Raw genomic sequence first — 10,436 nt, forward strand, 5'->3', positions numbered from 1 at the left:
ACAGTGACAAAGGCATCCATCCCCCTGTTCTGCCCTTGCCGACCGCAATCACGGGCCTCCTGGGAACATTGAGTTCCCGGGACCCTCGGCCACTCTCACGAGGCATGCGTCGGGCGTGCATGCGCGTGCCCGCTGGGCGGCAAGTTTAAAGGGACGTACCTATACGCCAATATGCCTGCCCGTGCCATGTTGTCGACGTACATATTGGTGTGGCGGTCGGCAAGTGGTTAATGTTCTGTCAGGAGGTTCCTAACTCCCTTCTGATAGAACCACAGGTGAAAGATTTTGCTTTGAAGTGAACCATGTGTCCGGTTATGATGTTATTTCTGCCAGCAGGCTAATAACCCCCACATCCAAGTGTGTTCTCTTTATCTCCCCCCTTTAAATTTTATGGTATGCCCTTTTTCTCCTGTGCCCAGGAGTCATTTTTCTAAATTCCCCCAGCCAAGGGAATGGCCAGTTGTCCTGGGCGCAATGGTTTACTGTAGGAATGGGGATGCCTCCCTTTGGTTGCAAGGCTGACAGGAGTAGTGACAGTGGACCGGATTCAGATAGGTTAGCGGATCTTTAGATCCGCGTAACCTATCTGATTTACGTTACGCCGCCGCTAGTTTTTGAGGCAAGTGCTTTATTCAGAAAGCACTTGCCTGTAAAGTTGCGGCGGCGTAGCGTAAATCCCCCGGCCAAATTCAAATTCGGCGGGTAGGGGGCGTATAATATTTAAATCAGGCGCGTCCCCGCGCCGAACGAACTGCGCATGCGCAGTCCGCAAAATTTCCCAGCGTACATTGCTCCAAATGACGTCGCAAGGACGTCATTGGTTTCGATGTTAACGTAAATTACGTCCGGCCGTATTCACGAACGACTTACGCAAACAATGTAAAAATTTCAAAACTCGGCACGGGAACGACGGCCATACTTAACATAGGATACGCCGCACATACCCCTCATATAGCAGGGGTAACTGTCCGCCGGAAAAAGCTGAACGCAAACGACGTAAAAAAAATGTGCCGGGCGGTCGTTCGTTTCTGAATCGACGTAAGTACTCATTTGCATATTTGACGCGTAAAAGATACGGAAGCGCCACCTAGCGGCCGGCCTGGAATTGCAGACACAGTTACACCTGTCGGATCTAAGGGATATCTATGCGTAACTGTTTCTCTGAATCAGTCACATAGATACGACCGGCCGGACTCAGAGATACGACGGCGTATCAGGAGATACAGGGTTAAACATAAAAACTGCGCTACTACACAGATGAACCAAAGGCAGCAGCTAACGTGCGATACACACAATAGGCAATAAGAAACAAAAAAGCCGCGCCAACATTTTAAAACATTATAATAACCAACTCTTGGAGTATGGTGAAAATATTAAACTGGGATGATCCAGGAAGTCCATATAAACCATATGCTAACATTAGGTGGTAGGCGTAGCTGAAATAAGAAGTTCTTTAAACAACAAGGTATAGCTCCATAAAAGTTGGTAAACTGAGATGACAGATCTGACTCTCCAAATCACCAGGTGACATATATGCATTCAGTTCGAACCCTCCACCGTATTAGTAAGCCTCTTACCAGATGGCAAGCAATGCAAGCGGTTGGCTATAGCCCAGCCACGGCCTTTGGCTCCCCAGGGATGGTGGATGGAGCAATAGCGTCCCAAATAACCGATAAGGCCACTCCGAGGATCATAAAAGTATAATTGGAAAGAAAGACGCATATAGCGTAATTCCGCAAAATAACAATTTAATTTAAAAAGGTAATGTACTTACAAACAATGTAGTTAAAACAGCATGTGTAATAAAACTGCAAATGCCGGCCGGCATGAAGGAGCCCTCCTCCTTAGCGTGGTGACGTCACTGACGTAGCCTCCCACGTGACGTCACCATGCTGGCCGGCATTTGCAGTTTATTACACACACTGGGCCAGATTCAGGAACATCAGCGGATCTTTGGTCCGGCGCAGTGCATCTTTTTTACACTGCGCCGGAGCAGCGCAGAGAGGCATGCTAGTGATTCAGGAAACTTTTTTCCTGTCTCTTGCCCCGGCGTGGCGGATTTTACACGGCGTAAGGCGGCGTAGCGCGGCGTTAGGCGGGGTAGAATAAAATGGGTGGCTCCCTATGCTAATGAAGTGCCAACCGTGGCGCAGGGGTCACGCCGGGGCGCATCTTAGACCGCACATGCTCAGTGACATCCAGGGGTAAATGTCCCAATCTGCACATGCTCAGAACTGCGCCCCGGCGTGATCCCTGAGCTACACCGACCCACTACCAACGCCCAGTCCATGAATCAGCCCAGACTTCCGCCCTGCAGGTGCAAATGTACTGAAGCTTTTTTTTTTCTAAGCTAGGTCGTTTGCATTGTGGTGGGGCAGTTATGGCTGATGAGGAATCCTCAGGTGGGCGGATGACCAATTTCAGCCCAGAGGAGAGGGCTGTAATTATTGAGGGCCTCTCCCAACATGGGGACCGCCTCTATGGGCCACAGAGTGGCTGCCCCTGGCATGTTGGCACACAGATGTGTTGTCCAGCAAGTGTTGTTGCTCAGTTCGTTTGTAACGCTGCTGCTTTAGCTGCTCTCCAGCTGACCTCTGCAAGTTTGGTGCAAAGTTACCCCTGCTTTATAAAGGGTAACTTTCCGCTGCAAACCAGAGTTACACGCACCGGGAGTAGCCTGCGCCGGCAATTCGTAATTTGCTGAATCGGACCAACTCCCTCATTTGCATATTTAAAATAGAAAAACCAGGGCCGCGCTAGTTCAGACCAGCGTAAATGGGCGCCCACGCCGCACCGGCGTGGAAAGGTCCAAACGAAAAAAAAAAATCTACGTTACGGCGTAATATTGTTTGCTGAATACGGCGCGGAGATACGCCGGCGCAAATTGGCATTTACGCCGCGCATCTCAGTCTACACCGGCGGAAATTGTTCCTGAATCTACCCCACTGTTTTAACTACAGTGGCCCATATTCTGAGTAAAAATCCGCGGGCTGTGCTTAACCACTTACCCCCCGGACCATATTGCTGCCCAAAGACCAGAGTACTTTTTGCGATTCGGGACTGCGTCGCTTTAACAGACAATTGCGCGGTCGTGCGACGTGGCTCCCAAACAAAATTGGCGTCCTTTTTTTCCCACAAATAGAGCTTTCTTTTGGTGGTATTTGATCACCTCTGCGTTTTTTTTTTTTTGCGCTATAAACAAAAATAGAGCGACAATTTTGAAAAAAATGAATATTTTTTACTTTTTGCTGTAATAAATATCCCCCAAAAATATATAAAAAAACATTTTTTTTCCTCAGTTTAGGCCGATACGTATTCTTCTACATATTTTTCGTAAAAAAAATCGCAATAAGCGTTTATTGATTGGTTTGCGCAAAAGTTATAGCGTTTACAAAATAGGGGGTATTTTTATGGCATTTTTATTAATATTTTTTTTACTAGTAATGGCGGCGATCGGCGATTTTTTTTTCGGTATTGCGACATTATGGCGGACACTTCGGACATTTTTGACACATTTTTGGGACCATTGGCATTTTTATAGCGATCAGTGCTATAAAAATGCATTAGATTACTATAAAAATGCCACTGGCAGTGAAGGGGTTAACACTAGGGGGCGGGGAAGGGGTTAAGTATGCCTGGGTGTGTTCTTACTGTGGGGGGGGGGTGGCCTCACTTGGGGAAACACTGATTTTCTGTTCATACATTGTATGAACAGAAAATCAGCATTTCCCCTGCTGACAGGAACGAGAGCTGTGTGTTTACACACACAGCTCCCGTTCCCCGCTCTGTACCGAGCGATCGCGTGTGCCCGGCGGCGATCGCGCCCGCCGGGCACACGCACGGGAGTCGGGGGCGAGCGGGGGGCGCGCGCGCGCGCCTCCGGCGGCGCGCGTGCGCCCCTAGTGGCGGCTAAAGGGTAGGACGTCCATTTACGTGGTCTCGCCTAGGAGAGCCACCTTGTGGACGTAAAATGACGGTGCGGCGACGGCAAGTAGTTAAGGCACTTACACTCCGCTGTCCCAACCTACAGGAGCAAGTGCTGTATTCCCCAAACACTTGCTCCGTAGGTTGGGACGGCGGAGTGTAAATGCCCCAGCGTAGCCTGGCGGATCTCCAAGGGGGCGGCTTGTATTCAAATTAAGCGCGCCCCCGATTCTAATGTACTGCGCATGCGCCGGGCTTCAAAAAGCCCAGTGCGCATGCTCCAGTTCTCGGCGGAAAACGTCAATGACGCCGACGTGTGCGTCATTGACGTAAAGTTGTATTCAAGAACGACTTACGGAAACGACGTACCCGACGAAAAAACACGACGCGGACCCGACGCCATCCGTAACATGGCCTACGTGGGACTTGCGGAAACGTACTCCTCATATAGCAGGAGTAAGTTTCCGCTTACGCAAACGACGTTAGCGACGGTTACGCGACGCAAACTCGTTCGGGAATCGGCGTAGAAGGATCATTTGCATACGCAAATGAGTCCTTCACGTAAATGCCATCTAGCGGCGGCCGGCGTCATTACGTTTAAGATCCGCCAGTGTAAGTGACTTACAGATGGCGGATCTTAAGTGTATCTATGCGAAAATGATTCTAAGAATCAGTCGCATAGATACACGGGCCAAAAAATAGATACGATGGAGTATCCTGAGATACTCCATTGTAACTTCTATGAGAATATGGCCCATTGTTTGTAAGTACATTACCTTTTTAAATTAAATTGTTATTTTGCGGAATTACGCTATATGCGTCTTTCTTTCCAATTATACTTTTATGATCCTCGGAGTGGCCTTATCGGTTATTTGGGACGCTATTGCTCCATCCACCATCCCTGGGGAGCCAAAGGCCGTGGCTGGGCTATAGCCAACCGCTTGCATTTTGGCGCGGCTTTTTTGTTTCGTATCAGGAGATACGCCGTCGTATCTCCTATCTGAATCTGGCCCAGTGTGGCAGTAATTTTAATAAGTGAGTGACTGCTGGGTGTAGGATCCTGTAAGCTTGCACACCATGAATGGGGGGGGAGGGGGCACAGTTTTGCATTTTTGCCCCGTGTGCTGGATGATCTTGTCCCGGTGTTCTGTCGAGAAGTGCCCGCTATCGGGATGTGCCCGGGATGTACTGCGCATGCGCCATATGGAATAGCATAACAGCTGATTTGCCGATCAGCTGGGCTGACATAACCATGGCGCATGCGTACATTGTAGGAGGTATCTCTCTATGGGAGATACCATTTCACAGGCACAATTTAAACCTGTACAAACAGCGGGGGAGACCCCAGTTCTCAGATTGTGCATCACTGCTGCTGGAGGGCGGCTTGTGGCTGTGTTGAAGGGCTAGTTTTGTCTGTGTTGCAACCCGCCCTTTCACACAGGCAAATCCGGTCGTTCAACACAGCAGACCCGCCCTGCAACACAGACAAAACCGGACCATCAGCATACTGTAAAGCCGCCCCGCAATAGCGAGGCACAATCTGAGAACTACGGCTGTGATTGGACACGGCTGTCATGTGATCAGGAGGACCAATGACAGAGCCCTCCTACCGATTTGAGATGCGTTGTGTCCGAGTGACACGAGCGCATTGGGATCGCGCTGCTGCACGGGGATGCGCGCGCACGATCCCCCTCCTTCTGAGGGACCTTCCTGTATGTCCACTTAGAATGAGAGAGTGCCCACCCGGCCGTATATGTACAGTGGCCTGGTGGGATGTGGTTAATTGACAAAAAAATAAATTTTGTAAAAACATTTTAGGTTGAATTATGGCCAGTGTCATACAACCCATTTCTTGTAAATTGAGATACCCCCTAGGATTGTGTCACCAGGTCGGCCTGGTATCACAGTATAATACCGATGAGAAATTATAAATTCAGTACTGCTATCTGGAGTATTGATGACTGTCCATTGCCACCTTAGGGATAAGAAGAGGAAAACATGTCAGGAGGATTACGCAGAAGATTCCTAAATTTAGAGTATGTATGGATGGGGGGAGGCTAAAAAGAAAAAATTCCACAGGTGTTTTTTTATTTATTTAATGGAGATATGCTTTAACCTTCTGGGATCCGCGCTTTAGTCAAATGACGGCTACAGTGCGGATCCCAAAATCCAACAGGACGTCAATTGACGTCCGCCCCTTTGGGCGTTCCCCGCGCGCGCTCCAGAGCGCGCAGCGGGGAAACTCTGTTGGCTGTGTCCCTTGGACACAGCCAATTACAGATCGCCGCGAACGGCCAATCAGAGTGGCCGTTTGCGATGCGATCTGTGCGGCCAATGAGAGATGATCTCATATGTAAACATATGAGATCATCTCTCATTGCCGTTTTACATAGAGACAGCGGTGCTGTCTCTGGAGAGGAGACCGATCTGTGTCCCTTGTACATAGGGACATAGATCGGTCACCCCCCCCAGTCACCCCCCCCTCCACCTACAGTTAGAACACAATGCAGGGATACATTTAACCCCTTCCTCACCCCCTAGTGTTAACCCCTTCAATGCCAGTCACATTTATACTGTAATTAGTGCATATTTATAGCACTGATCGCAGTATAAATGTGAATGGCGCCAAAAATGTGTCAAAAGTGTCCGATGTGTCCGCCATAATGTCGCAGTCCCAATAAAAATCGCAGATCGCCGCCATTTCTAGTAAAAAAAATAAATAATAAAAAATAATAATTCTGTCCCCTATTTTGTAGGCGCTATAACTTTTGCGCAAACCAGTCGCTTATTGCGATTTATTTTTTATTTTTTACCAAAAATATGTAGAATACGTATAGGCCTAAACTGAGAAAAAAAAATGTGTTTTTTTTTTTTAAATATTTATTATATTTATTATAGCAACAAGTAAAAAATATTGTATTTTTTTCAAAATTGTCGCTCTTTTTTGTTTATAGCGCAAAAAATAAAAACCGCACAGGCGATCAAATACCACCAAAAGAAAGCTCTATTTGTGGGGAAAAAAAGGACGTCAATTTTGTTTGGGAGCCACGTCGCACGACCGCGCAATTGTTAGTTAAAGCGACGCAGTGCCGGAAGCTGAAATTTCACCTGGGCAGGAGGGGGGTATATGTGCACAGTAAGCAAGTGGTTAAACAAGAGGCGAGTAGATACAGTCTACTTTGTCCACTGTAGGTGGCACTCTCTGCAGCAGCACTGCAGTTGGAGAGGAAGTCAAGAGCAACTTATGGTTTGCAGGGTCACTGGGTTGCTGCTGTTGCTGCTGGGTCACTGGGTTGTGTGCCACCAATTGTATACTGCCACCTCATGTGACTCTGGCAGCCATCTAGGGTCAGGCAGAGCCTATATAAAACCCCAGTCTCCCAGGTTTGGCGCTGTAAGGGCTGGGCTCTTAGCAACTCCCTTCTCTGTGCTCAGGATGTCAGCTGCCGGATAATTATCAGTAATCGTTGATCCCTTAGTGGCTCACCTGGTTATTATTATCTGCTTGTCAGTTGCACCTACAGCCAGACCCTTCAGGCTATTTAAACTACCTTGTTCATTCCTGTCCTGCCTTCGCCTTGGTCAATATATCTGGACATTCTCTGCTGTGTTCCTGTGAAAGAATTTGCCCGGCTGACGTCCCTCGCGGTGCCTGATCCTGTTCTTCGACTACGCTGATCTCTGGTTTCCTGTTTACTGGCCTGTCTGACTACCCTCTTTGGTTACCGATCTATGGCTTATGTTTTGACCATTTTTACCATTATATTAAAAGGTGTGATTTTTACTGCATTTCTGTCTCAGTCTGATTAATGGTTCCTGACAGGCGTACATTTGCAAGTTAGTAGAGTAGGAACAGGTACCCTGCCTGTTAGGGACAGCACTAGCCGTAGGGAAAAGTTCCTCACAAGGAGGGAAAGTGCAGGGATTGGACACCTGCCTGTTGGCCAGGCCGCATTCTTCCCCCTATCCACACGCGCTGACAGACGGCTACAATCTGGTCTCTACACTTTGCTGGAACTGTAACTGTTCCCGGTTGGTCTGCCTTCCCACTGGGTTATTTCTGTGTCTCTGCATTATTTCAAGTTCTTTCACTGCACTGTGACTGAATGTGTTATTCCTCCGCACCGTGCTGCACCCCACCTACAGGCTTCCTATCCGTCATGGTCAGTCTTGGCCTTTGTTAGCCTAATGGCCAGAAGATTCATAGATTTAGGTTATGTAAAAATGGGGGTTTAAAAAAAAAAAAGCACTACAGGTCTCTTTTTTTTTTATTGAATAGAGATGCACTTTAAACAGAAGGGGCCAGGTTAAAATACAAGATACGACGGCGTATCTCTGAGTGCGGGCCGTCGTATCTATGCGACTGATTCAGAGAATCAGTTACGCATAGATTTCCCTAAGATCCGACCAGTGTAAGTGTCTTACACCGTCGTATCTTAGGCTGCATATTTACGCTGGCCGCTAGGTGGCGCTTCCGTATAGTTACGCAAGGAATATGCTAATTAGGTATTTACGCCGATTCAGAAACGTACGTCCGGCCGGCGCATTTTTTTATGTCGTTTACGTTAGGCTTTTTCCGGCGTAAAGTTACCCCTGCTATATGAGGCGTAGCTAATGTTAAGTATGGACGTCGTTCCCGCGCCGAGTTTTGAAAATTTTACGTTGTTTGCGTAAGTCGTTCACGAAAAGGGGTTTGCGTAAGTTACGTTCACGTCGAAACCAATGAGGCTTTGCGGCGTAATTTCAAGCATGCGCACTGGGACCCCAAATACGTGGGGTCAAAGTGAATTTGAATAAAACACGTCCACATCAAACACATTTGAATTAGGCGGGCTTACGTCGGACGACATACGGTACGCCGCCGTAACATAGGGCGCAAGTCCTTTCTGAATACAGAACTTGCGCCCTAATTTACGTCGGCGTAGCGTATCGCAGATACGTTACGCCAGCAGATAGATAGACAAATCTATCTGAATCCGGCCCAAGGTGTGTAGAAGCCACCATATTTTTTTTATTGAAAAGCCTGTGGCGTGCGAAACACAACACAAAAACTCCACCCGGTGCAGAAAAAATGTGCACACACATAAAGAGTGATACACAAAAAACTGTGACGGGTGCAAACGTCAAGTGGCCCTCCGAAATGGGCCCAACCCTGATCCCCCGGGGCGTTAGGCTCCTGGCAGGGACTGGGGTAATCTGTGGTCCGTGCAGCCGAAGCCGACACAGACCCAACTTCCTTGGAGGGTCTGCCGAAACAGAACCCCCCTCGGTGGGGCTTTCCCGAAAGGGGACCCCATGAGAGCAGGTGAACTAAGCCAGAAGGCCATGTCCACCTACTCTCAAGACATTCAGGGCTGGCCCGTGGACCGGCACCCTACTAATCACACATAAAGTGTACACAAAGTGCACCAACAAAAAAAGACAGAAACGTGACAACACGGGGTAAAATAAAAAAGAAAGTGGGGGAGAAGGAAGGTGGGAGATGTGAGTGGAAAGTGACCATCGTGCAACACGATGGCCTGCCCTCCGACCAGAAAACAAAAATTCCCCTGGTCCTAGCCAAAAGGCTCGGCCCTAGAGGCAGGTGGTAAAAAAGTGTATGTGGAGATGTGACCAAGGTGCCACACTTGTAAGTGTCCCTCTCAAAACACTTGTGCAAGGTATGGCACCAAAGGACTGCCACTCCAGGGGCACTATCTCCACAGGCTTTTCAACGGACCCTGGCCCGCAGCCCGGACCAGCAGCACCCTTCCCAGCCAGGAAGGTAGGAGTTCTGAGAGATTAGGGGGAGCCCACCTCAGCAGGCTACTCCCCCCACTCCCATCTAATCACATTCGGAAAATACTAACTGCTCACCCCAAGGGGAAGGAGGAGCAAGTGTTCTCTCCCGAACAACTGACCGGGGTAGGCACCACCAAATCCAGGCCAAAGACCAGGGGCCCGGCCCCTCAGCTTCGACCTCATGCCTCTCCGTCCAAATCAGAAGGCCTCCTCCTCCACGCCAGCAGGCTTAGCGTCCGCCAACCGCTGTCCCTTTCCACCTCGCTGTGTACTCAGGACGGTTAGCATAGCACCACCTACTGGCAACTGATAAGAACAGATACTACACTTGATCTTAGCCAAAAGGCCAAGAAGCCACCAATTATTGTTCTCCAATCTTGCATGGTGTGTTTTGGCCTTTTCCAAACTCATGGAGGACATGAGTCCTAGGAGGGCCAGTCACCCGCTCACATCCACCACGCCGCACTGATCGCTCCTCACAGGCGCGCGGAAAGGAGTTGACTTCATCTAACGTGAGGTCAACTCCCTGCCTGCGCCTGCACGTACGGCTCAAGCCGTACTCTGCACATGGCCCGCCCCCCTCCACTAGCTGATGGCCGGCCCAGCCAATGACTATTATGGAGGAGACGGTGCGCGATGTAATTCGCCCAGCGGCCAGCCACTACAATGCTGTAGCTAGCTCTCCGCCCGGGGGCCGGATTAAAAGGTCCGTCGGGCCGTATCATCATATT

The 10,436-nt window shown here is 49.1% G+C and overlaps 1 pseudogene; it reads right to left on the bottom strand.

Moving 5' to 3' along the window:
• Positions 1-9,980: 9,980 nt before the first annotated feature.
• LOC120942230 lies at positions 9,981-10,063 on the bottom strand (annotated as a pseudogene).
• Between the last annotated feature and the right edge of the window lie 373 nt (positions 10,064-10,436).

This window comes from Rana temporaria, chromosome 5 (assembly GCF_905171775.1).
Source record: "Rana temporaria chromosome 5, aRanTem1.1, whole genome shotgun sequence".
Taxonomy (NCBI): Eukaryota; Metazoa; Chordata; class Amphibia; order Anura; family Ranidae; genus Rana; species Rana temporaria.